Source organism: Myotis yumanensis, unplaced genomic scaffold (assembly GCF_028538775.1).
Source record: "Myotis yumanensis isolate MYYU_CA2020_CCGP unplaced genomic scaffold, mMyoYum1.0.hap1 SCAF_2, whole genome shotgun sequence".
In the NCBI taxonomy this organism is placed as follows: domain Eukaryota; kingdom Metazoa; phylum Chordata; class Mammalia; order Chiroptera; family Vespertilionidae; genus Myotis; species Myotis yumanensis.
In genome coordinates this window covers 31,054,034-31,081,919 of record NW_027223753.1, presented here as the reverse complement: position 1 = coordinate 31,081,919, position 27,886 = coordinate 31,054,034, and the positions used below count along the sequence as shown (strand labels likewise).

The 27,886-nt window shown below is 44.0% G+C and overlaps 1 long non-coding RNA gene and 1 pseudogene across 1 annotated transcript; both read left to right on the top strand.

Moving 5' to 3' along the window:
* The first annotated feature begins 701 nt into the window (after positions 1-701).
* On the top strand, positions 702-27,520 carry LOC139001769 (uncharacterized). Its single transcript, XR_011470100.1, has 3 exons — positions 702-807; positions 1,432-1,521; positions 27,377-27,520. It is a non-coding gene; the product is annotated as an uncharacterized lncRNA (long non-coding RNA).
* Positions 4,317-5,253, top strand: LOC139001768 (serine/arginine-rich splicing factor 10 pseudogene; annotated as a pseudogene).
* Positions 27,521-27,886: the final 366 nt, after the last annotated feature.

Sequence of the window (27,886 nt, the reverse complement as noted above, 5' to 3'; positions counted from 1 at the left end):
CCAATTCTGCCACCAGGTGCTTGGGAGACCTGTCAGTGGGCAGGTGAGAAAGGCGTAGTTGGGGCTTCTCAGAGAGAAGCACTGCAACCAAGGATGTTCAGGGCCTTGCCATCCTGGCTCTGCCTCCTCCCAGCTGTGTGTCCTTGTTCATGTTGCTTACCCTCTCTGTGCCTTAATTTCCTCAGCTGTAGCATGGGATGATGCTAAGTCCTCCCTCTCCCACCTGGCGTGAGAAAGAAGCGTGATGATGTTTGTGAACATGTTTTGAGGCCACGAAACCTTCTGTGTATTATTACTCATTCCCCTGACTTCTAGGATGAGTAAACAGTGGGAGAGTGGGGAGCAGCACTGGGGGAGGGGAGAGAGGAAAGCGTTGGGTGGGGTTTTCTGTGGGTAGAGAGAAGCAGGTGAATTCTTGCCCAGCCAACCTCACATGACAAGAGGAACCTGCTAACTAGGTCACCTTGCAGTAGGAAAGAGCTATTCCGGGATCTGCCTGCCACCTCCCAGAGCAGGAGCTGAGAGCTGAGAGCTGAGAGCTGAGAGCTGGGCTATTTCAGGGGTGGCGCAGAAAGCTCACCTAATGGCTCTATCTTGGATCCCAGCCATGCCTTTGTGCCTTGGGCCTTGAGAGGCCAGGTGGCCCGGATGGGCATTGTGCTGGTACCTTCTGCATGACTGCCCTAGGGTAGGTGGTGGCAACCTGTGACCATCATAGCACAACCTTCCCCACCCCCTGGGAACCACCCTCCCGGGGGCTGTGAGTGAGAACAGCAGGACACTAGACTCGCATTTCCCAGCCTGGCGGTGAGTCTCAGCACTTGACTACAATAGCCCCGTGACACTGGGCAGCTCACTGAACCATTCTGGGCCTGGGCTTCTCCACCCGGAAAATAGAGGCAATGGTGCTGACATCTAGGACAGCTTTGGGGATTAATAACACAAAGCACCAAGCACAGGGTCTGACCAGAGGAAGTGCTTGATAAATAGTTTTTCCTCATTGAGCTGCAGGGGTTTTCCATGCTACAGTGATGACTGTGGGAAGGACAGCAAACTGCTTAGCGGGCCTGAAGCAGGCTGTGTGTTGTGGTGTGGGAGGCGGAAGGAGGGAGAGATTACGCTGGAGAAGTTGGGCTTTGAGGTTATGGCCTGATGAACACCACAAAAAGAAGAATCCTTTCGGAAGGAACTTGGGGCTTTGAGGTCAATGACTGTCCTACGTGAGAATGCTCAGCTCTGGGCAGTGGGTCTGTGCCCTGAGCTTCGGACACCCCATCCTCAAAATGGGGGAGGAAACACTTCCTATGCTGGGGCAAGGATCAAATGCAAAGCCTTAAGCACAGTGCTTGGCACCTAGAAACGCTGTTGTTATCTCATTTTTTGTCTGTTTGTTAATCCTCACCTGAGGATAGTTTTTCTATTGATTTTTAGAGACAGTGGAAGGGAGCAATGGGAAGAGAAAGAGAAATATTGACATGAGAGCGACAGATGAATTGGTCAGGGATCGAACCTGCAACCCAGGTATGTGTCCTTGACCGGGAATCAAACCTGTAATCCTTTGGTATGCCAGCTGGCGCTCTAACCACTGAGCACACTGGCCAGGGCTATTGTTATCTCATTTACATGTCACATCAACCCCACGAGAAAAGTGTTATTACCCCCCATTTTATTGATGAGGAAACGAAGGCACAGACAGGTTAAGTTACTGTCCAAGTTCTCACTGTTAGAAAGCAGTCTGACTGAGGTTTGAATGCAGTCCGACTCTAGGATTGGCACTTTTCCCCACTCCCCTTGCATGGCATATAGCAAGGGCTGGATAAAGCTATATATATATATATATATATATATATATATATATGCGCAGATACGTATACTTGACAAGTGCCATGGCACAGTTACATATCAGTGGTCAGTAATGGGCACCTGTTGCTGTTGTAATTGTTATTCACACCATGACCATGGCTCAGAATTTAATTAGAAGTTATAAAGCTTAAGAGTGGCTAGTGAAGGTGGAGGGTGATCTAAGATATTAAAAAAAGACAACAATCCCATTTTCAAGGGAATTATTAAAAAATATGGAGTAATACAAACTAGTCATAATGTTGCAGCATTCTCTGGAATTACAAAAAATAAAAAATGTATATATATCAAACAGTAAGAGCATGGTTAAGTAAATGATGGTTGCTCTCTTTGGTGGAAAATTACACACCTATTTAAAACAATGCTAATATGCCATAGAAGATATTTATTATGCAATTACTATTAAAGGGGAAAGGCTGGATATAAAATTCCATTTCTACTCTAATTATGCCTCTATTAAAGGATCCAGTGCACATAGAGAAGAACTGAGGGGGGATATGCAGTCAGCGTGTTAAATGCTGGAATTAAGGGTTTCCCTTTTTGTAATCGGTTTAATAATTCAGTCATAATTTATTTTTTTTAAATATATTTTATTGATTTTTTACAGAGAGGAAGGGAGAGGAATAGAGAGTTAGAAACATCGATGAGAGAGAAACATCGATCAGCTGCCTCCTACACATCTCCTACTGGGGACGTGCCCGCAACCCAGGTACATGCCCTTGACCGGAATCAAACCTGGGACCTTTCAGTCCGCAGGCCGACGCTCTACCCACTGAGCCAAACCGGTTTCGGCAATTCAGTCATAATTCATTGAACACTTACGAAGTGCCAGTCACTGTGTTCAGCATGGTAATTAGTGTGAATTATATTAGACTGCAGGAAGGCTTGAAACGAAAAGAGGTCTTATTGCCTCTCCAAATATTCTGGGAGTAAGCAGTTCAGAGTTGATGTGGCAATTTCAGGGTGTCAGGGACCCCGATCCTTCTGTCTGGTGGCTCTGCCGTTCCTAGAGAAGTTGCCTTTTCCCATGCTGTCGGATAGGGCACACCACCATTGCCGTCCGCGGTGTGGCCAGCAGCATGAGGACGGGGAGGGAAGGGCATGCTCCTCCCCAGGAAAGGTAATACTGGAAGCTCCATTCTTAGGCACTGGTCAGAACTTTGTCACCTGGTGACTCCTAGCTGCCAGGGAGACTGGCATGTCATTTCTTTGGGTGGCCATGAGTCTAGCTAAAAATTCTAGCCAATGGGGAAGAAAGGAGGACAGTGCCTGGGAGGCCTCTGCTACAGCATGACCAGCTAATGAAGAGCACACTGTCCAGTGAAAGAGAAATGCATGTTAAGAGATGATTACCAGCCCGGCCGGCATGGCTCAGTGGTTGAGCCTTGACCTGTGAACGAGGAGGTCATGGTTCGATTCCCAGGCAGGCTACATGGCCAGGTATCAGGCTCACTCCCTAGTGTGGGGCATGCAGGAGGCAGCTGATTAATGTTTCTCTCTCATCGATGTTTCTTTCTTTCTCCCTCTCTCTGAAATCAATTTTAAAAAGAAATTTAAAAAGAATATATTAATTTTTTTAAAAAAAACCTTCCAACTGCTTCCCATCAATCCTTGAAAAATGATAAAAAATAATAAAACAACTTCTTCTGGTCATGAAGCCTCCAGGATGTGTCCCCTGTCTCACTGTCTCCCTTCACTGACTGGTTCTCCAGTCACACTTGGCTTCTCCTCCCCAAATATGCCAAGTTTGTTCCCATCTCAGGGCCTTTGCACTTGCTGTTCCCTCTGTCTGGATGCTCTGACCCCCTGGTTTTCAGATGGTTAGTTCCCTTTCATCATTCAAGTCTTAGCTAAAACATTACCTCCTTAGAGAATTCTTTCCCCACCACCCATCAAAAGCAGCCACCCAGTCGCTGCATAAAATCCTCTTTTAACTTTGCACTAATTACTGGCTGGTAGTTTTCTTGTTTGTACATTTAGTGCCTAGATGGCCACTAGAATATAATTGCCATGGGAATGTGCCGGGAGCCGGTCCATCCTTGCTGTTTGACACAGTCAGTGCAGGGAAGAAACATCTGCACAGCATATGTTTCAAGGGACCTGGCGTATATGGCATACTGTTCTTAATATGTTTGCTCCCCTTCTTGGCGCTATGTGTTTTAACCAAGGTCACCTCTCCGAGAAAGGTTGTTTCCCCAGGTAGGGATTTTTCCCTGAAGTTAGGGAGGGAATAAAACCCCTTAACTAAGTGCCAGGCAGGTAGTTAATCACTTTAACTACTAACTACGGACAATCACGCTTAAGCTACATAATCTTTACTCCCTGGAATGGAGATAAGAAATGCCCTAATCTTTGGAATAGCAATTGATAGGATTAAAATCAACTGGTATAAATACAGATGTAACAAGACAGCAGAAGACAGAACCTAGACACAGAACCTAGAGACAGAAGCCCGTTAGTGCTCCTGCCGAGAGTCACACAGTCGTCATGTCCCGCTACCTGCGTCCCCCAAACACGTCTCTGTTCGTAAGGAATGTGGCCGACGATACCCGGTCTGAAGATTTAAGACGTGAATTTGGTCGTTATGGTCCTATAGTTGATGTGTATGTTCCACTTGATTTCTACACTCGCCGTCCAAGAGGATTTGCTTATGTTCAATTTGAAGATGTTCGTGATGCCGAAGATGCTTTACATAATTTGGACCGAGAATGGATTTGTGGTCGCCAAATTGAAATACAGTTTGCACAGGGAGATCGGAAGACTCCAAATCAGATGAAAGCCAAGGAAGGGAGGAATGTATACAGTTCTTCACGTTATGATGATAATGACAGATACAGGCGTTCTAGAAGCCGAAGTTATGAAAGAAGGAGATCAAGAAGTCGGTCCTTTGATTACAACTATAGAAGATCCTATAGTCCTAGAAACAGTAGACCGACCGGAAGACCACGGCGTAGCAGAAGCCATTCTGACAATGATAGATTCAAACACCAAAATCGATCTTTTTCAAGATATAAATCCAATTCAAGATCGCGGTCCAAGTCCCAGCCCAAGAAAGAAATGAAGGCTAAATCACATCCTAGGTCTGCATCTCACACCAAAACTAGAGGCACCTCTAAAACAGATTCCAAAACACATTATAAGCCTGGCTCAAGATATGAAAAGGAACCAAGGAAAAAAGAACCACCTAGATCCAAATCTCAGTCAAGATCACAGTCTAGGTCTAGGTCAAAATCTAGATCAAGGTCTTGGACTAGTCCCAAGTCCAGTGGCCACTGATAGTATAAACCATGATATTTTTAGGCATGTATCATTCATTTACTCATAGTTTGGTTTACTTAAATTATCAGGAATACAATGTTGCAATGATGCTTACAAAACATTTGTCAGTTTTCCCTGTACCAGGCAATGGTTGTAATTAAAGTGATACGCTGTCGAGAAGCCACTCTTAAGAGTCCAGTTTGTTTAATGTTATGGGCAGCTGCCAATTTGTGGTGTCGCTGTATATTTTTGTAAAGATTCTCATTTTTTTATGCTTGAAGCATTGGTGAAAAGCTGTTGGTTGACCGTAATTTGCAACATTGTCTTATTAAAAATAAACTCTTATATCCATATTTGATAGACCTGTTAACCTAGAAATATAGCTTGCTAATAAGATAGAATGATACAAAAGTGAAGTTGTAGCCACAGTACACTGAGTGATCAGACACATTTAGGTTCAGGGTGGACCTTTTTCTCTCGTTAAGATGTCTAGGCCCATGAAAATAGTTAATTTATGACACAGTGTGGAGTAGTTCTTTTCTTAACCCCACCTTCTTAGGGAATGATGCAACGGGTTAAGTAGCATTTCCAGGGAGATTGAGTTTTTTATTGAAACATGGAGCCTTCACTGCTTTTTTTCTGGTTTCTAAGAAGATTTGAAATATACAAACATCAGAAAAACTCACCTTAAAATTTGAACAGGTCAATGATGACAAATTTGAGGTGGAAATGATACTCTTATGTAGTTAAGTTACTCTAAACTTGAAAGAACATTGTTGACCATAATAGCTTAGTTTTTGCTGCTGTTAAAAGCAAGTAAATTGTTTCACTGGAAGTTTGTGTACACAGTGTAAAAGAACTGAATTTTGATGCTTATAGCACTAGGTGTATGTGCATTTGTATCAAAATTTGCCTACCTCTTTATGAAGGAGGCTTGTTCTTCACATCTGTTTATTTAATGTGAGGCAAATTGAAAGGCAACACTCCCATTCTAGGTGATTCTGTGGTGCCATGAAAAAGAATTGACTTTAAGTACAAGTCACATCTTTGAGTCTTTGATTATTGATGTAGTACCTGACTAAAAATGAGGAAAAAATTCCCTTAACCATTTATAATTTCTAGCATTTCTCTGAGAGATCGTTTTAGGGACAATAAAAGTTACTTGATGTGTCCACTCTCATTTCAGAATAAAAGCTAGCATCTTTAAAATTTTTAGATTGCTTGCTTGCCAGGTTATAAGAAATATTGTGGGAAAACGACTCCTTTTAGAGGATTGCTTTTTTCAATTTTGCTTTTAGTAATCTAGGCCTTGCCTGTAAAGAACAAAAGGTGGTTTTTAAATACTGTTTGTGGAATGTGTTTAAAGGGTTGATTCTAGAACCTTTGTATATTTGATAGTATTTCTAACTCATTTCTTTACTGTTTTGCAGTTAATGTTCATGTTCTGCTATGCAATCATTTATATGCACGTTTCTTTAATTTTTTAGATTTTCCTGGATGTATAGTTTAAACAACAAAAAGTCTATTTAAAACTGTAGCAGTAGTTTGCAGTTCTAGCAAAGAGGAAAGTTGTGGGGTTAAACTGTATTTTCTTTCTTATAGAAGCTTCTAAAAAGGTATTTTTATATGTTCTTTTTAACTAATATTGTGTACAACCTTTAAAACATCAATGTTTGGATCAAAATAAGACCCAGTTTATTTTCTGCTTGCTGTAAATGAAGCAAACATGCTATAATAAAAACAAAAATGAAGGAAATAATGATTAACTGGGGGGAAAAAAAAGAACCTAGAGACAGAACCTAGCAAGAAAACATGGCAAGAGAACCTGACTAGAACCTGGCGACAGAACCTGACTGGAGATCCGACATAGAACCTGGCTGGAGAACCTAGCGAGAGAACATGGCTACAGATCTTGGCTAGAGATCCTGACCAGAACTTGGCTGGAGATCCTGGCTAGAGGTCCCGGCTAGGCTGCTGATCAACTGAACGCTGTCTCCATGTCATTCCTTCTTCGCCGACTCCATCCACACCTTTGGGGACCCCTGGACCTGCTGGGGTCGGACCCCAGCAGGAATGGGGGTCTTTTCTACCTTCTTCATTGCTGTCTCCAGCTCCTAGAACAGGTGCTCAATAGATACTAATTGAATGAATGAATCAGCAAGTTAGTGAAAGAATGAGTGAATGAATTTACTGAAACTCAGTCAGGGCTAGGCCTGAGCTGGCTCCTGGATCCTGCAGAAGATACAGTTCTTGACCCCTGAGATCTCACCATCTAATACACAGGTTTGTACTGAATCTCCTGAACCAGATAGTGGAGTGGTTAATAGCATGGGCCATGAAGCCAGACAGCGTGGGATCAAATCATGGCTCTGGTCCATAACAGCTGTGGTCTGTAACACACTCAGGAAGATTTTTAGAGGAACTTATTACATGCTCAGTAAATGCTAGTCATTGTCATCATCATGCAGGCCATATAAAAACACAGAACAGTACACCTTAAGGCACTAGGAAACCACTTTATGTATTAATTTGTTTCTGGAGCCCTCCTTGCAGGCCTTTGGAAGTGAGCATGAGAAGGGGCAGTGTGTTTGGGGGAGCCTTCATTCTCCCAACAACTCTATGGGGTAAGTACTATTAGAGCTATTTTATGGATGAGAGAACTGAGGCTCAGGCAGCGAAATGATCCGTACCGTGTAACACAGCTAGTAGGTGGCAGGACCAAGAACTATAGCCATGTCTGACTAGCATCATTGCCCCCCCCCCACCCCCACCCCCCCCCACACACACACACTTGCCCTCTCACTATCCTGCTCTGGAGGCCTGAGCTCCAGCCCTGAGCCTGTGGGCTTACATGGGTGGCAGCAAAACAGAGTGGGCAGGAGCTGGGCTGTTGGTGTAGATGGTCCTGATCCAAATCTGAACCTGGCGAGATGTGGGACAAGGCTCCGTATTGGAAAAATGGGGACTATAGAAGTTTCTGCCTCCCAGACAACAGATGGCAGCTGTCAGGACAGCGCCTGGCAAAGGGTGGGCGGGTGGTAAATCCTTGTTGACTGAATGCATTGCCGACTTGGTGTAAGGGTGGAATGATGAGGCTGGCCTGTCAGCTATGATAGTCAGTTCTAAAATTCCATAACGGAGGACCAGATGCAGGACTCTATAAGGCAGCACCTGTGTGGATAAAAATTCAGAGCTGGGAGGAACAACAGCAGTTGTCTTGTGGAGACATGAGGTAGCCAAGGCCCAGAGGGGGGGCCTGAGCTGGCCAGTCACCCAGCGGGTTGGTGGTAGAGAGCTCCAGGGTTTAGGTCCTGCCCCTGGCTCTGCAGGGTTGTAAGATGAAATGCACATGTATATGTAAAGTGCTAGCACGGTGGCTGGAACTGGGTAAGTCGACAATAAATATCAGTGTCCCTCTTTCTCCATATTCATTCCCCACACGGACATAGGAAGCAACCTCCTACCCCTCAGCTGCGGTTGGGTCACCAGCCTGTCTAAAAATCTCTTACTTTTCCATTGGCATCTAAGACACCCTAAGCCATTTCACCCGCCTGCTTTTCTGCCACCTCTTCATAACTAATGTGCTGTCAAGTTAATAAACGAGTCTACAGCCCTTTTTGGAAATGCTGCACATATAACCTTGTCTTGCAGACCAATGCACTTTAACATATTCAGGGTTCTGAGAAAGCCTGCAGGAAAGAAATCTGTTTCACCTTGTTCAATCCAGAATTTTCCAAGTGAGTTAGACTGTGGAGCCCTATTAGCCTCCCACAGAACATGCTTTTGTTTCCTGAACACCCTCGGCAATTTCCTGCCTGCCTGCTCTGGGTAGGTTAGTATTACTTCCCATAAAGCCCTTCCTCCCAGCACATGTTTACTCACCCAGAGGCCCCGACATGAGACCTCTCCTTGGTCTGGTGGAGTGAGCCCCTCCTCTGGGCTTTCTCAGATCTGTGCACAGACGCCTACCCTCCCTCTCCCACCCCGGCACTTTGGATATCCCTGCCAGGCTGCCAGCTCCCACCCTCCCTCCCAGTGTCCACCTCCCTGCTTCCTTTTCCCCTGCCCATGAACTATCTGTTCTCAGAAAGTCATCAAAAAGCATCTCCTCTAAGAACCTTTTCTATATGCCCTAGGCAAAAAAATTTCTCTTAAATAAAGAGCTTCCCAGACAAGAAAAAGCTAAAAGAGTTTGTTGAAACCACTATTTCAATAAATGTTAAAGGGTTTTCTTTAAGAAGAAGAAGAAGAAAAAAACCAACACCAGAGGGACATAGGATAAGGAATAAAATGGCGATAAACATGTACCTATCAGTAGTCACTTTAGATGTACTAGTAAATGGCTTAAATGCTCCAATAAAAAGACATAGAGTACTGAATAGATACTGCACATGGGCCTATATATATTCTTTATACGAGAGACCCATCTCAGTACAAAAGACACACAGAGACTAAAGGTAAAGGGATGCAAAAAGATATTTCATGCAAACGGAAATGAAAAAAAACTGGAATAGCAATACTTATAACTGACAAGATAGATTTTTAAGACAAAGGCTACTAGTATAAGAAGAGACAAAGAAGAACACTACATAATGATAAGGGGATCATTCCAATAAGAGGATATAACCAGTAAGCATTTATGTACCCAACATAGGAGCACCTAAATACATAAAGCAAATCTTGATGGACATAAAGGGAGAGACTGACAGTAATACAGTCATAGTAGGGGATTTTAACATCCCATTGACATCAATGGATAGATCTTCCAAACAGAAAATTAACAAGGAAATAATGGCCTTAAATGACACACTAGACCAGATGGATTTAATTGATATCTCCAGAGCATTTCACCTCAAAGCAGCAAAATAAACATTCTTTTCAAGTGCACATAGAACATTTTCTCAGATATACCACATGTTAGGACACAAAACAAGTCTCAATAAATTTAAGAAGATTGAAGTCATATCAAGCATCTTCTCTGACCATCTATCCTAATAAAAGGGTAATATGCTAATTAGACCAGAAGACCTTCCGGATGTCCTTCTGGACAAAGCCATGGTGGCAGGGCCAAGGCAGAGGTGGTTAGGGGTAATCAGGCCAGCGGGGGCGGGGCAGTTGGGAGTGATCAGGCCGGCGGGGAGGGGGGCAGTTGGGGGCGAGCAGGCCAGCAGGCAGAGTGTTAGGGGCGATCAGGCAGGCAGGCAGGTGAGTGGTTAGGAGCCAGTGGTCCCAGATTGCGAGAGGGCTGTCCAACTGCCGGTTTAGGCCCGATCCCTGTGGACAGTCGGACATCCCCCGAGGGATCCCAGATTGGAGAGGGTGCAGGCTGGGCTGAGGGACACCTCCCCACTGCTGTGCATGAATTTTGTGCACTGGGCCACTAGTAATGGTATCAAACTATAAATCAATCACAAGAAAAAAACTGGGAAAAAAGTGGAAGCTAAATAACATGTTATTAAACAATGAATGGGTTAACAATGAGATTAAGGAAGAAATCAAAGATATCTTGAAACAAATGAAAATGAGAACACAACAACCCAAAACCTATGGGACACAGTGAAAGCAATTATAAGAGGAAAATTCATAGCATTACAGACCTATCTCTAGAAACAAGAAAAATCTCAAATAAATAATCTGATTTTACTCTTAAAGGAACTGGAAAAAAGAACAACAAACAAAGCCCAAAGTGAGTAGAAGAAAGGAAATAATAAAGATCAGAGCAGAAATAAATGAAATAGAGTCTAAAAAAACAATACAAAAGATCAATAAAACCAAGAGCTGGTTCTTTGAAAAGGTAAACAAGACTGACAAACCTTTAACCAGACTCATCAAGAAAAAAGAGACAGGTCACAAATAAATAAAATCAGAAATGAAAGAGAAGTAACAACTGGCACCACAGAAATACAAAAGACTGTAAAAAAAGTATTACAAACTATATGCCAACAAATTGGACAATCTGGACAAAATGGATAAATCTCTAGAAACATACAATCTTCCAAAACTAACTCAGGAAGAATCAGAAAGCCGGTATAGACCAATTACAACTAATGGAATTAAAGCAGTAATCCAAAAACTCCCAACAAACAAAAGTCCTACACCCAATAGCTTCGCAGGTGAATTTTATCAAACATTCAAAGAACTAACACCTAACCTTCTCAAACTATTCCAAAAAATTCAAGAGGAGGGAAGACTCCCATGCTCATTTTACAAGGCCAGCATTATCATAATTCCAAAACCAGATGAAGATACTACAAAGAAAGAAAATTATAGCCAATATTCTTGATGAACATAGACACTAAAATTCTCCTGATCACTGACAATGTTTAACATATCTTCACACTTATCAGCTGTATGTGTTTCTTCCTCTCTAAAATATTGTGCTTATACTTTTTGTCCACTTTTCTTTCATTTTCAAAAGCTTTCTTTCTTACTGATTTATAGACATTCTTTATATACTCTTTTAAATTTTTATTTATTGATTTTAGAGAAAGACAGGAAGAGTGGGGGAAGGAGACAGACACACACACAGAGAGAAACATCAATTTGTTGTTCCACTTATTTATGCATTCATTGGTTGATTCTTGTATGTGCCCTGACCAGAGATCAAACCTGCAACTTTGGTATATCATGACAATGCTCTAACCAACTGAGCTACCCAGCTGGGGCCTACACCCTTCATATTAATCCTTCATTGCTTATGTGTATTGAGATTTTTTTCCCTCCTACTTCATTGTTTGTCTTTTTACTTTCTTTAAGGTGTTATTTTGTTGAACATAAGTTCTTAATTATAATACAGTCAAGTTTATCAACCTTTAATATTATAGTAAACTAGAGGCCCAGTGCACAAATTCATGCATGGATGGGATCCCTCAGCCTGGCCGGATCGAGGCCTATGGGGGGCGGGGGGGGGGGGGGGGGGGGGGGGGATGTGGGCTTGCTGGCAAGGGGGAGGGGGCCACAGAAGGTTGGCTATGGGAGCACACTGACCACCAGGGGGCAGCTCCTGTGTTGAGCATCTGCCCCCTGGTGATCAGTGCATGTCATAGTGACTGGTCAAATGGTCGTTATGGTCGTAATGGTTGCTTAGGCTTTTATATATATAGACTAGAGGCCTGGTGCACAAGTTTGTGCATGGGTGGGGTCCCTCAGCCTGGCTGGCAATCGAGGCCTATTGGGGGGCCGGCCGGCCAGGGGTAGGGGCCGTGAGAGGTTGGCTGAGGGAGCACACTGATCACCAGGGAGCAGCTCCTGCATTGAGCATCTGCCCCTGGTGGTCAGTGCACAGCATAGTGACTAGATGACTGGTTGTTCCAGTCATTTGGTCGGAATGGTTGCTTAGACTTTTATATCTATAGATGTCTTTGGGGCCTTATTTAAGAAATCTTTCTCTATTCCAACCCCCAAACGATATTTACCTATATTTTCTACTAAGCATTTTAATGTTTTATTTTTGAAATTTAAGTCCATAATTCATGTAGAGCTGATCTTTGTATATGTTGTGAAGTAATTTTTCCCAGCTCTATTACTTGGACATCTTTTCTTTCTTCACCATGACATACCACCTTTGCTATGTACATGTGTGGGTCCACCTCTGGGTGTCGCTATTCCTTCTCCTGGGTCAATTTGTTTGTCCCGAGGTCAATATGACACTGTCTTTATAGGGCAGCTTCATAGTGAGTCCTCATTTCTGGTGGGGCAAGCCCCTCCTCCTTGCTCTTCTTAGAAGTACCTGGTACACAGCAGGGCACTAGCTCTGCTCTTTCTAAATGAGTGGCTTCAGGCATATCAATTTCCCTGTTGAATCTTGGGTTTCTGTGTGTAAACCAAGGGTTCTATGACGCTACCTAATAAAGGTGATCTAAGGATCAGGTAAAACTAAATATGAGAAAAGATCTCAGCACACTGCCTGCTTGTTGACCTTGAGTGTTCATGAGATGGAGTCCAGAGAAGTTAACTGACATGCTCAAGGTCACACAACTAGATTGACCCCATGCTGCCTTCTCCACTGCCAGGACCCAAAGATAACTTCTAGATAAGTTAGTCTCGGTTTTTTTAAAATATATTTTTGTCCTCTCTCTTAAAAAAAAATCAATTTCCGAAAGCTCATGGCATACCATATTTCCCAATGACCCCATCTGCTTTGGCTCTTTCTTATCTGATGGGAACTGAGTGGCTTGGATAAGGGTCCCTCAACAATGTTGGAGAGGAAGCCAGGTTTATTTAAAATCCAACTTCTTTTGGCCCTGTTACCACTAGCCTTGACTGAACCATGGCTCAGGGGCATCTGAAAGCAACCAGGTCTGGGCATGGGTTCTAGGAGAGTCCCTGGCTGACGGTGAACTGCCCTTGGAACTCAGGAATTGTGGAGCTGCAGTGGCCTTGAGGATTAATCACTAAAACCCATCCGTATTGTTCCCACTGTCTCTAGCATAGAGGGTGCTCAGTAAATATTTGTTGAATAAGAAAATGCACATATTCAGAGAGATGAAGAGTCACATTAAGTTGACAGTTTGACCACATTCTAAAGACTTAAAGCCAGATAAAAAGTGTGTCGTTTACTGGCAAATTTGGTAAAGTCTTGCAGAGAGAAAGGTTTGAAAATGTTATTAGTGTATTAAAAGTTACAATAATTAAAGTGTATAACTGGCTCAAAAACTGATAAAGGGATAAATGGAGTAAAATAAAATCCACAAATAGACATAAGGATATAAGGAAATTTGGTGTATAATAAGGGTAGCATTTCACATATGTGAGGGGAAAAGACATATTAGGAGAATTGATGGGCCATGTGGAAAAAGAATCTAGCTGTGTCCCTAACTCATTGCATACTACTCATGAAAATAAATTCCAGATGGATCAAATATGTATAGATTTTTTAAAAACATAAAAATACCAGAAGAAAATATCAGAGAATATTTGTTTCCATAATCATGGAGTGGAGAAAAATATTTTTAAAACATGACACATATCCCAGAAGTTATCAAGGAAAAAATGAACAGATCTGACTACATACATATTTTAAAACTTCTATAGGGAAAAAATAACCATACACACAAAGCAAATGTCAAACACAAAACTGAAGAAAATATTGAGCTCCTTTTCCATATGACAAATGAGGGCTAAGAACCTGATATGCAAAGAACTCACACAAATCAACTTTAAAAAAAAAAAAAAAAAAAGACAAAGGGAGAAAGGTAAGAAAGAAAAATATGAGTAGGAAAAATATGCAAATAACATGGGAATATACATTTTACAGAAGATGACATTCAAATGGCCAATAAACATGCGAGGAGATAGATGCTTGACTCCACAGAAAAACAGATCCTAATGAAAAGAACAAGGTGGTAATATTTTTCATGTATCAGATTTTGGGCCCTAGCTGGTTTGGCTCAGCAGATAGATCATTGGCCTGCAGACCAAAGGGTCCCGGGTTCAATTCTGGTCAAGGGCATGTGCTTGGTTGCAAGCTCCTCTCCAGCCAAGGCCCTGGTGAGGGCTCGTGCAGGAGGCAACCAATTGATGTGTTTCTCTTACATTGATGTTTCTCTCTCTCTCTTTCCCTCTCTCTTCCACTCTCCCTAAAAATCAATGAAAAAATACCCTCAGGTGAGAATTAACAACAACAAAAATCTATGTATATAAAAGACTAATATGCAGTGTTCCCTCAGGAGTTCCACTGGGAGACTGGAAGTTTGATCGCTTGCTATGATGTGCGCTGACCACCAGGCGATGGTGTGGAATGAAGGAAGGCCCTGGCCAGTAGCTGGAAGGCCTTGATCGGCCCTGTTCGCTGGCCAGGCCTAGGGACCCTACCTGTGCACGAATTTCGTGCACCAGGCCTCTAGTAATAATAATAATAATAAGAATAATAATAAGAAGAAGAAGAAGAAGAAGAATGAAAAAAATTTTAAAAAAGGTTTTGGGGTGGAGTGTCCATAGGCTTTCTGTTACTGGGCAAATGCAAATTGGGTACATTACTTTGGGAAAGAAGTTTATCAATTTCTACCAAGACTTTATATTTGTGTGTCCTTTGATGTAATCAATTCCACCTTTGAGAATTTATTTTATAGAAACACTGGCAAGAATGAGCAAAGATAAATATACAGGAAATTCTTTGCAGCATTGTTTGTCGTAACAAAAGACTAGAAATGCATGTGTATCAGCAGAAGATTAAGGAATTCATGGTGTGTCCATAGTATACAGCTAATAAAGAATGAGACAGATCTATCCATACTTGCCAACATGGGAAGATGCCCACAATTCAGTGCTCTATTTTGAATAGCATATATATTATCTATACCTGTAATATTATTATATAGATGTAACATATATTTAAATGTTATATTTTTATTTTAAAATGATCTTTCACACCCTCCATATGTATTTGTATATAAAACACACACACACACACAAATACACACACATACACACACACACGATTATATGTGATTAAATATAGTGGAAATTTATACACCAAAGTGTTAGTGTTAACAGTGATTTAGATTGAGACAAAGGTTGCAATGCACATTTTATTTCCCTCTCACTTAGAATGTTTTCTATGAGCCCATATGACTTTTGTGGCAATTTTAAAAATCACTTTTATTAAGAACATTGTCGCTGCCTTTTTGTGTTTGTGGGCTGGTTGCTGAAGTCTGCCTCTGAAGACAGACAGCCACTGACACAGGGTTTCTGCAGATCGCGTTTCCCTCTCCTGCCTGTCACAGACTTCCCACCATGAACCCGGCTTCCTTTTGGAGCTCCAGTTTGCAAGGGCAGCCCTGTTTCCTGAGAGAGCGAGAGGCCACTTGTGTTTGCTGAGGCGTATGCCCCAAGTGCAGTCTGGGCGAACCCTTAGCAATTAAGCTACCTTGTTTGGTTGCCCTTTCACAGCATGGTAATAGCAGCCTTTCTTCCAGAAACAGACTGTGAGCTCCCCGGAGCAGACATCAGGTCTAACTGTTGTCTGTATCCCTAGGAGCCAACAGAGAAAATGTTACTTAACCTAATTTATTAACACAAACACAGACTAAGAGCACTCGCCCACCAGGCAGATGGTGAAGCCTGGCTATAAAACTGGCACGAGGAAGTGAGAAAAGAGATTCGCAGTAAGCCATGGCGGGAGGGCAGAGGGAGGAAGGGCAGATACAGCAAGTCTGTTTACCACACAGTGTCTTTCGAGAAAGGGAGGAGGCAGCCAGCACCCTCTAAGCACCTCGGGTAGGGCTAATGGGGCATGGAGCGTGTCCATCTTAGGAACAGAGGGCAGAGAGGTGGGTAGAGGTGGAGTGGGAGGTGGGACAGGCTCTACTATATTCTATCCTGCAAAGCCAGTGGGTGAGGATATAATTGTTGTTGCTGCTGATGACATCAGCATGAAAACTGCCTTGTGGTGGGGATAGCTCAATAAAAGCGTGTGGAAGCAACATGTTATAGCCCGTGGGAAATGGAAAGGCTGGCAGGAAGTGCCTATTTGTCTTTGTCTCCCCAGTGCCCAGGGCCTGGCACAGAGCAGACGCTTGAGCGGGATGGAAGCAAGGGAGGGCAGCAGCGAGAGGGGGGAGGAGGAGAAGGAGATGCTGACCCAAGAACCAGTGACTTCTTTTCTAGTTTCATGATACCAGGGGATGCTTGAGGGGGTCCTGGACAGCTGCCCCTCCTGGGGCTTCCATATTCTTATATAGACAGAGAGAGGGTTGAACTAGCTCAGGGGCTCTGACCTGGAGTCCCAGAACCCCGGGGAACTCCCAAGACAGAAATGGGTACCATGAGTTATTTTGGTACTTCTAAACGTATAGCAGGAGTTGTGCATTTGCTCAGAATAAGACTGTATGTGCTGACAGGCCAGGGATCTTTTTTGGGGAAACAGGAAAGCATTGGGATCAAGCCTGTTTGCAGGAGGGCTGGCCTAGGTTAGATCACACCTAGTTGGGTCTTGGGCCAAGTGACTAGCCTTTCTTGATCATTGGTTTCCTCTTTAGTGAAATGGGGGTAATAACAGTACCCCAGTCAGAGGCCAATGGTAGAGACTGTATGAGCTAGCACACATGAAATGCTTGGCACCCAGCCTTGCCCAAAGTCAGCCCTTGGCAAATAGTAGTTACTATCATTATTAATTCAGGGTAGGAAGTCTGGACATCTCGTGCTAGTCAGAATCTCTGTATCTATAGATATTGATTAATAAATAGTAGGAAATGAATGAATTATTTAGGACAGCTTTTTCAAAGGCAACATCTTTCAAAACATGAGACCCCTTGGAGAGAAATCAGGAGTGTACATAATGGGACAAAGATTAAGCCCCTTTGTGTAAGCTCCCTTCCAACTAGAATCTAATAAGAGACTAAACTCTCCCTCTCAGGACCTTGACATCATTGTTCTCTCAGTTTGGAATGCCTTTCTCCACTCCCCAACACCCACTATATGACTGACTCCTATGACACCGCCCCCACGCGGTCCTTGCTTGTGTGAGTTGGGGCCCTTCTGCAGCACACTGGGCCCACTCCTTTGAGGGCGCTCGCTGCATTGTGCAGTTCTTTCTTAGACCAGTGATTCTCAACCTTGGCCATTCATCAGAATCAAACCAAGGGCTTGTTAAAACAGAGGTTGCTGGTCCCCACCTGGATCCAGAGCGTCTGACTCAGTAAGTCTGGATTGGGTGCCAAGAATCTGCATTGCTCGCATGTTCACAGTAGTTCCTGATACTGCTGGCCCCACGGGTCGCATTTTAAGAACCTCTGGTTTAGACCAAGTGTTCTCAAACATCAAGGAGCTGATCTGCTTGTTTTCCACTGTCCCTACCTCAGTTTCAGTTATTATTACATGGAAAGTCAAATAACAAGAGTCAATACAAAAGATATCCCAGGGCCTTGTGTGCTAACAGCCAGACAGTGGTGCTGACCTGGCTGGAAGTGTGTCTGGTGTTGAACGCAGGAGGTGAGGCGCTCAGGAAGAGGTCAGGCAAGGCAGGAGGCCCTTGTCCTAGGTCATAGCGCCCTCTGGTGACAACAGCTCAGGTCTGCACATGCTGCTGTGAGTGATAGGTGACAAGAGGCCTGGGTTTTTCCCTCTTGACCTTGTCCATGTCACTGACAGAGGTAACTTGCTAAAACCCAGCTCTGACCATACTCCCCTTTGTCCATCCCCCCAAGTTAACCCCCATCCATGGCTCTCCATTGCCTTCTGGATAAAGCTAAACATTCAAAGTCCTTTGCTGTCTGCCCTTTCCGCCACCACACACACATATAGGTAATGGGAAAAGTAGGTTTACAGTTGCTTATATGGAAAATAATACAATAATTAATAATGATACAAGAATAAACTGTGTTTAGCCTATTCAAAACTGTAAGCCTACTTTTGCCCCACCCTGTACACTTGTCCCTCAGTTGTCTGCTGCTCTCCTCAGGAACCCTTTGTTTTATTCACACGGACAGGCCATGGGCTTTTTGCCTTCCCACATGCTATTGCCACTTTTTCACTGCAAGAAAATTACTCTTTCTTTAAAGTCAAGTGTGTCCTCTTCCATGGAGCCTTCCTGGACTCTCCCAGGCAGAAGTGATTATTGGTAGAGCCGTGGGCACAGACCACTGCAGTGATTTCACAGTGCATGTAAGTACTAGTTTGTGGAGGTCTGGGTCTTTGAGACCATGAGTAATCTGGGGGCTCAAGACTCAGCTTTGATGTATCAATAGATGCTTATGAATTTTAAAGAGCTGTTTTTCTGCCTCCAAATGGGGGCTCCAGTAGGCTGAGGACAGCCACCCTGCCCCCAAAAGCCATGGGGACTATATGTTGAAAGCCAAAGAATACAAAGTTGGGGACCACACACAGTGAGAGGAAAGGGGGATCTGGGTGGAGCAGTAACATTATCTGTTATCTATATACTAGATGCCTGGTGCACGAAATTTGTGCACTGGGGAGGGGGTGTCCCTCAGCCCAGCCTGCACCCCCTCCAATCTGGGACCCCTTGGGGGATATCCAACTGTCGGACATCCCTCTCACAATATGGGACTGCTGGCTCCCAACTGCCGGGAGCCGGTCCATCCTTGCTGCTTGACACAGTCGCTGCAGAGAAGAAACGTCTGCACAGCATATGTTTCAAGGGACCTGGCGTATATGGCATACTGTTCTTAATATGTTTGCTCCCCTTAGCGCTGTGTGTTTTAACCAAGGTCACCTCTCCGAGAAAGGTTGTTTCCCCAGGTAGGGATTTTTCCCTGAAGTTAGGGAGGGGATAAAACCCCTTAACTAAGTGCCAGGCGGGTAGTTAATCACTTTAACTACGAACAATCATGCTTAAGCTACATAATCTTTACTCCCTGGAATGGAGATAAGAAATGCCCTAACTTTAAGAATAGAAATTGATAGGATTGGAATCAACTGATATAAATACAGATGTAACAAGACAATAAACATCAGATCCTAAACAGAACTTGGCTGGAGAACCTAGACAGAACATGGCGGGAGAACCTAGATAGAACCTGGTGACCGAACCTGGCTGGAGAACCAGAACCTGGCTACAGAACTTGGTTGGAGATCCTGGCCAGAACTTCGCTGGAGGTCCTGACCAGAACTTCACTGGAGATCCTAACCAGAACTTCGCTGGAGATCCTGACCAGAACTTGGCTGGAGTTCCTGGCTAGAGATCCTGGCTAGGCTGCTGATCAACTGAATGCTGTCTCCGTGTCATTCCTTCTTCGCTGACTCCATCCACACCTTTGGGGACCCCTGGACCTGCTGGGGCTGGACCCCAACACCCAACCGCCTGCCTGATTGCCCCTAACTGCTTCTGCCTGCCAGCCTGATCGACACCTAACTGCTCCCCTACCAGCCCAATTGCCCCCAACTCCCCTCCCCTGCCAGCCCAGTCACCCCCAATTGCCCTCCCCTGCTGGCCTGGTTGCCCCCAACTGCCCTCCCCTGCCGGCCATCTTGTGGCTGTGGGCGCTGCCATCTTTGAGGGTGGGGCAGTCAATTAGCATATTCCCTCCTTATTGGCTGTGGGTGCCACCATCTTTGCAATGACATGAGGGTCAATTAGCATATTCCCTCTTTATTAGATAGGATATAAAAGCCTAAGTGACCAAATAACTGAAAGATCGGTCAACCGGTTGCTATGATGCACACTGATTACCCGGGGGCAGACACTCAATGCAGGAGCTGCCCCCTGATGGTCAGTGCACTCCCATAGCCAACCTTCTGTGGTCCCTCCCCTCAGCCAGCCTCCCCCTCACTCCCTGATCAGCCCGGATTGCCAGCCAGCCTGAGGGACCCCACCTGTGCACTCCTCTAGTAATCAATAAGACTGAAGAACAGATGCCAAGGGGAAAAATTATGAGATGAGATCCAAGTCAGCTGAGACCAAAATAGGTAAACCAATATCTGATTTTGCTCAAGGAGTCAATGTACCAAGCTAAAAAAAACTACATTTCCCAACCTTCCTTGCATCTAGGGGTAGCCAGTTTTAGACATTGAGATGTATATAGAAGTCCATTGGAGACTTCTAAGAAAGCATTGATTTCCTGATGGAAGTATTACCTCTTCCTCCTTCCTGCTCCCTTCTTACCAGGACTATGAGCCTGAGGCTGGAGGTAAAGTAGCCACCTTGTAACCATGAGGCCACAATGAGGCAAATGTGAGAATAAAAGGGTTCATGCTAAGGATGACAGAGCAGAAAGACAGAAGGTCACCATGTCTCTATCGAAATAAACCTACGTTTCTATGAAAAAATAAATAAAATAAAAAAGAAAGAGGGGGCCTGAGACTCCTTTAATGTAGTGGAGCGGCTGCACCAGCCTGGGATACCTATCACCAGACTTCTTTTTTGAAGGGTAGTAAGTCCCTACCTGATGCAGTCATTAACTTTCTATTAAATGCAGCCGAGCACCATCCCTAACTGATACTCCCTCCAAACCTACCTTTATAAAATAAGAGCACCTATTCCTACGCAAAGGCACTGAGTGTTTCTGTGCTTTGCCCATTTTTATTTGGGAGCCAAAAAGAATCCACAGTGGGCCCTGGAATCTTAAAGTGTCTGAGGATTCCTGCAGTATTAAACCTGTAGTTTAACGTTAGCATAGAATCCTATCCGACCACAGAACACGTGTTGTCTTGGAATCCCTGTTTCTACTAGTTAGGGCAGAGCTTTCCTGCTGATGTGCCGCGAACGGGCTACAGGCATGTTGACCTATTCCACCGCTCAGAAGCTTACTGCCGCTGAAAATATATATGAACACGTGGGTGGTTCCCTCTATAAAGTTCCTGAATTTGGTAAAAATTGTTCATGTGGCTGAGATTGTATATGAAGCAAGTGGGGCTGGAAAGGCTCTGTCATGCCACACTCCCCAAAATGCCCACCAAATCATCTCAAATGGTCTGATTATGATGCTCCTCATGGTTTCTTTCGCATCTGCCACATTTTATTTGGCAAGTATAGTATATAAAACATTGATGTTTCTTTAACTTAATTTTCTCTCGTTTTCCACATTTTTATAACAGAAGTAGGGGTATTATTACTGTTTCATGTTGTGTTTCTATTTTGAAAAGAATCAATTTTGTTAATTTTTCAGTCATTATTTTTTGATTGAATGAGTATTGATTTTTTACTGCTACTGTTTAACACAGTTTGATTCTTGATGAAATTTCAGAATGAATTATTGTTTGCTTTTAAAAATGAGAAAATGTTTCTAACGTCAGACATATGCCTACTCTGACCAGCAATTGTGGTCCTAGGTTTTAAGTTATCCGATAGCAGTGAGCGTATAGGTCCACAAAAGGACACGCACAAGCCAGTGTGTAGCAGCTTTATTCATAATAGCCCCAAACTGGAAACCACCCAAATGCTCATCAACAGACGAAGGAATTGTGATATGTGCACACAATGGACTATTAGTTGGCAATGAAAGGAAACAGGCTACAGCTACATACAACAACAAGGATGAATTCCTCAAACATGAAGCTGAATGAAAAAGACAACATACTGTCTGATTTCACTTATGCAAAGGCCTCTAATGCTTGGTTCAAGGGGATATCATGTTAATTCTCAGGGAAACTGATAGGGAGCATTCTTCATCATTTTCAATGACGCACCGACACTCTGGTCCTCCTGGAATTTTACATTCTTCGTCTATGGAGCATGAGCCCAGACAGCCAGACCTAAGCAATGACAGACTCTGGACTGAACATGTTATATTTTTTCCGAATTGTAAAGGATCGCACCTTGGCCTGCTGCAGTGCATTATTGTGCACAGGATGCAGGCAAATTCATCCTTTGCTTTGATTGTGCATCTTTCCTTCATAAAATTCACCTCTTTAAATATAATATGAACTAGTCTAAGTTGTTACTGTTCGATACGTGTGGCTGGCCAAGCTTTCTATTTTTCTTCAAGCTTAATTCCAAGATTACATGAAGCCTAATTTCTAAGCCAGTGCAATACTATGATCACTGCTGTAAAAAAATAAATAAATAAATAAAAATAAAAACCAAAACCACCTCACACTCTAATCAGTCTCACAGCATATAAAAATATAATTTATAGGAATGTTCCCTTATAAGAGGAGGAAGTATAAAATAACAATACTTTTTTAAAAAGAAGTCCATCTCTGCTTACACCTAACTGAAAACCATTCAGCTCCTGCAGGGCAATATTGATCTTTGGTAAATGTCTGTCACTGCAAAACAAGAAACAACGTTCTTCTATGAGCTCAAGAAACTGGTTGCGAGGTCCTGAACTTAATAGCCAAAGTCAAAATATCTTGCCTACTTTCAGAATCACTCATTTTACCAGGCGGCATGAAAATTATCAACACTAAGTTTGGGGCTGAAAACTAGAAAAGTTGCCACTCACAATTTTACAGACACATTGAAGGCATCTCAGACGACATAGAAACAAAGCTAAAGTTGAAACAGCCCCGGTGAGGTCGGGACGGCCCCGGTGAGGTTGAAACGGCCCCCGTGAAGTAGGGACGACCCCGGTGAGGTTGAAACGGCCCCGGTGAGGTCAGGACGGCCCCGGTGAGGCTGTAATGGCCATGGTGAGGCTCAGACGGCCCTGGTGAGGTTGAGACTACTCCAGTGAGGTTGGGACAAATAAAGGGGACCAGTATAGACTGATGAACAGGGGTAGATACAGAAGCAGAGCAACATTGAACAGAATGTCAAACTACAGCGGGAAGCCTGGGGAGGGTTGGGGGGGGATTAAGAGATCAACTGAAGGACTTATATGCATGCATATAAGATTAACCAATGGACACAAGACACGGGGCGGGGGGGGGGGGGGAGGTAGGGGCCGGGGGAATGTCAAGGGGGGGAAAAAAGGAGACATATGTAATACTCTTTGTAATACTTTAAGAAATAAAAATTATTTAAAAAAAAAAAAAAAAAAAAGAAGAAACAAAGCTAATCTAGAAGCTCCGGGAAGCTTTTGTTCCAGGCTACAACGAATGACTCGACAGCCCTCAGCAGCTATGGTCCTTTAGAAGCACTAGCAGAATTCTCAGACCCAGTGAGGGGGAACAGTCAGAGGTCACCGAGCACCTTCAACTGACTAAGATATGTGACGACACCGGGATATTGTAGTCTCTTGGCGGGGGGCGGGGGGGGGAACTGCAACAATAACAGGAGGTGAAGGCTTTTTATTCACAGGTTCACCCCCAAAACTCTGAGACTTGAGCAGCATGTTCTTTCATTCCCTGAAATTATCGTATGCAAAGATGTCCTTGAAGATATGAATTCCACAATGAATGATATCATCAAAATGGTGAATTAAACCCCAACCTTAGCCCTGAATGGCTTCAGCCTTATGTGAAATAGGACAATAAAACTACTTTCTGCTCTTTTCATACATTAATGGGTTGATTCTCCAAAGAAGAGTCTTGTGAAGAGTTTATGAACTTAAAACATAATAAAAACACAATTTGAAAATTATGAATCAGTATCACTTTGCAATTCTTTTTTTTTTTTTTTAAGGATAGTAAAAAAAAAATCTGACCTAACTGACATTTTTGAGTCTCGGAATGAACTTGATAAAAATTTGTAAGACTCCTGCAAGTATGTTTGTGCAGTAATGAGTTAACTCAAAAGGCCTGGGTTTCGGAAACCCTGCACATTCCAAAGATCTTCAAGATTAGCCCTTGACCTTTGAGCCCTTGGAATGTCCTGCCCTATGAAAGAGCTTTTGTATCCCTGAGTCCTCGGACCATGCTGCATCAGTTCGACCTCTGGGGAGCTGGAGATTTAGTAACCAAAGCCAGTCATGTGGGTGCTGTATCCCTATGTGACTGACAGCGAATTGAAAAACCCGGACATCGAGGCGAGGTGAGCTTCGCTGGTGGGCAACCCTTTGCCCATATTTTCACACATCGCTGCTGGGAGAGTTAAGTTCTCTGCTGGGGGAGAATGACTAGCAGTCTTGCCTGGCCTCACCCAAGCACTTTTCCCTTTACTGATTTTAATCTGTGACCTTTCACTGTAATACACCATAACCCAAGTACCATAACCAGCTCTTCTGAGTTCCATGAGGCCTTCTAGCAAATCATGGAGACTGAGAGCGGTCTTGGGGACCCTCAGGAAAATATTAATATGTGCTAACCACATTTATGAATTCAAAGAAAATGTTGTACCTTTGGGAGAAGTGAAATTACAAATGGGTGACCAGTGAACTAAGTTGGAGTTATTATTTGAATCCTAAAGAAAAAAGTATTAAAGCTCATAAAGCAAAGTCTGTGTATGTTGGAAGAAAATTTCATCATAATCTTAAAATGACTGACTTGAACAAAGTGCCATTATATTCTAAAGCCCTTTATATTATGACATGAAATTTCAACTTTATATTTTTTATATTAAAAAAGCAGAACTTAGATTTGGAGAACAATTGTATCATTAGAGTAATAATTCAAAGGCTCCTAATTCTATTAAGAGCAAGAAACCAGTTTCTGACAGTCGAAGGAAAAAATGATAGCTATCACTGCCGTTCACAGCATCTATTTATGGAAAGCTTCTGTCGACAGTGAACTTGAAGAGAGCATGATCAGAAAACATAATCAGGAATTTTGTAGCCATTCCAAATGTAGAATCTGTTACAAAAAGCATGACATGTCTCATGAAAAATCTGAAAAGATGTTATTTGAAAGTTTTATTCTAATTCAATATTTACTATTTTGCTAAATACTTTGTATTTTATTTCTTGTCATGATTATGTACTATCGAGAAAATGCAAATAGGATTTTTACCCAGTCCTCTACAGACATTCCCAAATCTCAACTTTACTCTAATAGGCCTATCAATTCTGTCATTTTCTACATGTCTCATGCGGCGAAAAGCGTTGAGAAGTACTGAGTTAAAAGAATTTGATTGCGCCCTAGCTGGTTTGACTCAGTGGATAGAGCGTCGGCCTGCAGACTTGAAGGGTCCCAGTCAAAGGCACATGCCCAGGTTGTGATCCCCGTGGGGGTTGTGTGGGAGGCAGCCGATCCGTGATTCTCTCTCATCATTGATGTTTCTATCTCTCCCTCTTCCTTACTTTCTGAAATAAATAAAATATTTTAAAAAATAGTTTGATAGCTGTAAAAAGATTCAAAATAATGGTGGCTTAAAAATACAGAATTGTATTTCCCCCTCAGGTAACAATCTAAGGGGGTTGATGTGACAGCTCCTTGGCTCATCCCCTGAATGCATTCCCACCAGCAAGAAGGCAAAAGAAACCATCTCTCCACTTCTCATATGTCATTGCTGCGCTCAACATGTGTTCATTGTTAGCTATTCCCTCCCCTCCCCTGTCTGCCTCTTGACTGAAGGCTTTCAGAGCAGGGAGCAGCTTTCATTTGCCACAGCCATGGTGGGGCCAGACAGACGTGGGTCACAACCCCAACCCTACTGGTTCCAAGCTGGGGATTGGAGCAGGTACTTATGCTTCCAAAGCCTCAGTTTCCTCCTGTGTAAAATGGGGAGAGGAAGCGAACCACCCTCCCAGGGCTGTGCATGACTGAAATGAGGAGGTAGGTAACGCACTCCGCCCTGGGCCTGGCATATAGCGAGGGCTGATGGCCCTCTGGATTCTTCTGCATCCCTGCTACCCGGCATGGAGCCTGGGCGGGGGTAGGGCGGGGAAGGGGCCTACATCAGTGTCGATGGAGATGAACTGCACTGAACTGGGCTCTGGGAAGGACGTCCATTCTGCTGCAAGGAAGCTGCCCTGTGTGCACAACATGCCCTGGCAACCACGGAAAGCGCTCAGTGAGGATTTTCAGGAACTGACAGTTGGAAGTCAGGGTAATTGCCCTGGAGGACTAAGAACACGGGGAGTGTGGTGACAGCATCTGCTATACCAGATGACACCATTTTTACACTCTTAGGGAAAATGCTCTGGGTAGACCCTAATTTTTTTCTGGGATGGGGAGTGAGTGTTATCAGAGTGGGCAGTGGCAAGCAGAGAGAGTCATTATCCTCCAGGCCTTGGATGAGAGCCAGGGGGACTCTGGTTATTCCCCCGAATCTATTCTCCATGTCATCGGTACCTTGACTTACGAGTGTCCCCACTAATGAGTTTTTTGAGATACCAGCTGTCTCTCGGCCGATTTTTTGCATTGAGTTGATAGAGTAATTTGAGTTAACGAGCTCCTTAACGAGCTCGGTCTCGAACGAATTAAACTCGTAAGTCAAGGCCCCATTGTAGTAATAAGAGTTTACCTGGGCAGATGGTCATCCTTGTTATGCCCAGATTTCAGGATCCCAAAAAACCACATCAGGGAGCCAGCCATGTCCGATGCAAAAGCATAAGAGTCTTTATTCGAGCTAGCTTGGCTCCCCCACTTTGCTGACACAGCAGCAGGAAGCAGAGAGAGAGATAACTCTGTGTGGAGACGGGTTTTATAGTGGGGGTTGGAGTAAGGGGAGGAGAAAGGACTGTGCTCTCTGCCGATTGGCCAGGAGCAAGTCGGTGTCTTGTTCCTGGGTGTGGCTAGCAGAGGCTTAGACTTCCGGGAAGAAGCTCCTTGCCAAGCACATGGCCAAGGTAAGATGGAGCACTTACCCTGGGGCAAGATGGAGGGCGTAGCCCTTACCCTGGGGCAAGGTGGAGGGCGTAGCCCTCGCCCTTTCAATCCTATTAGAGATCACATTTCCCAGGCTCCCCTGCAACCAAGAGGTGGCCCCTCTGCCTCAATCCTGACCAGTGGGATGTGTCAGCAGGAGTATGTGTAACTTCTACATTGTTTGCTGAAAAGGAAGTTTCTTTTCCTTATCCCCTTTCTTTCCCCATACCTGCAGGGATGGGAACAGAGCTGAGGCAGGAGGCCAGCCTCGAGCACATGGATGAGGACAACGCCCTGTGGGGAGGCAGAGCGACACAATGGAGGAACCCTGGGTCCCTGGATGGATGGCCTGTCAGCCATGTCCACTCCCCCTAAGGCTGTTACATAAGTGAGGAATAAATATTTATCTTGTTTCAGCTAGTGCATGTTTGGGTCTCTGTCATGGCGGCTGAGCTTGCTGTAGGCCCCGGGGCGAGGTGGCCTCTGGTTAAGGCAGGAGAGCGCACCCTGGCACTTAGGAGCATTCAAACTATTCACACAACTGGCTGGGAAGGAGGCCTCTAAAGAGAAGCAGGTGTCCACCCTGGAGTGAGTGAGCTCTGCTGGAATAAGGCAGGCTGAGGGGCCAAGTGCAGACCTAAGGTCAGTTCAGGGAGAAGGAGGCAGCAGAGGCAGGCTGGGCTCGAGGTAGAAGAAACAGAATCTTCATAGTAGAAGCAGTTCCTCTTCTGCTGGAAAAAAAGAC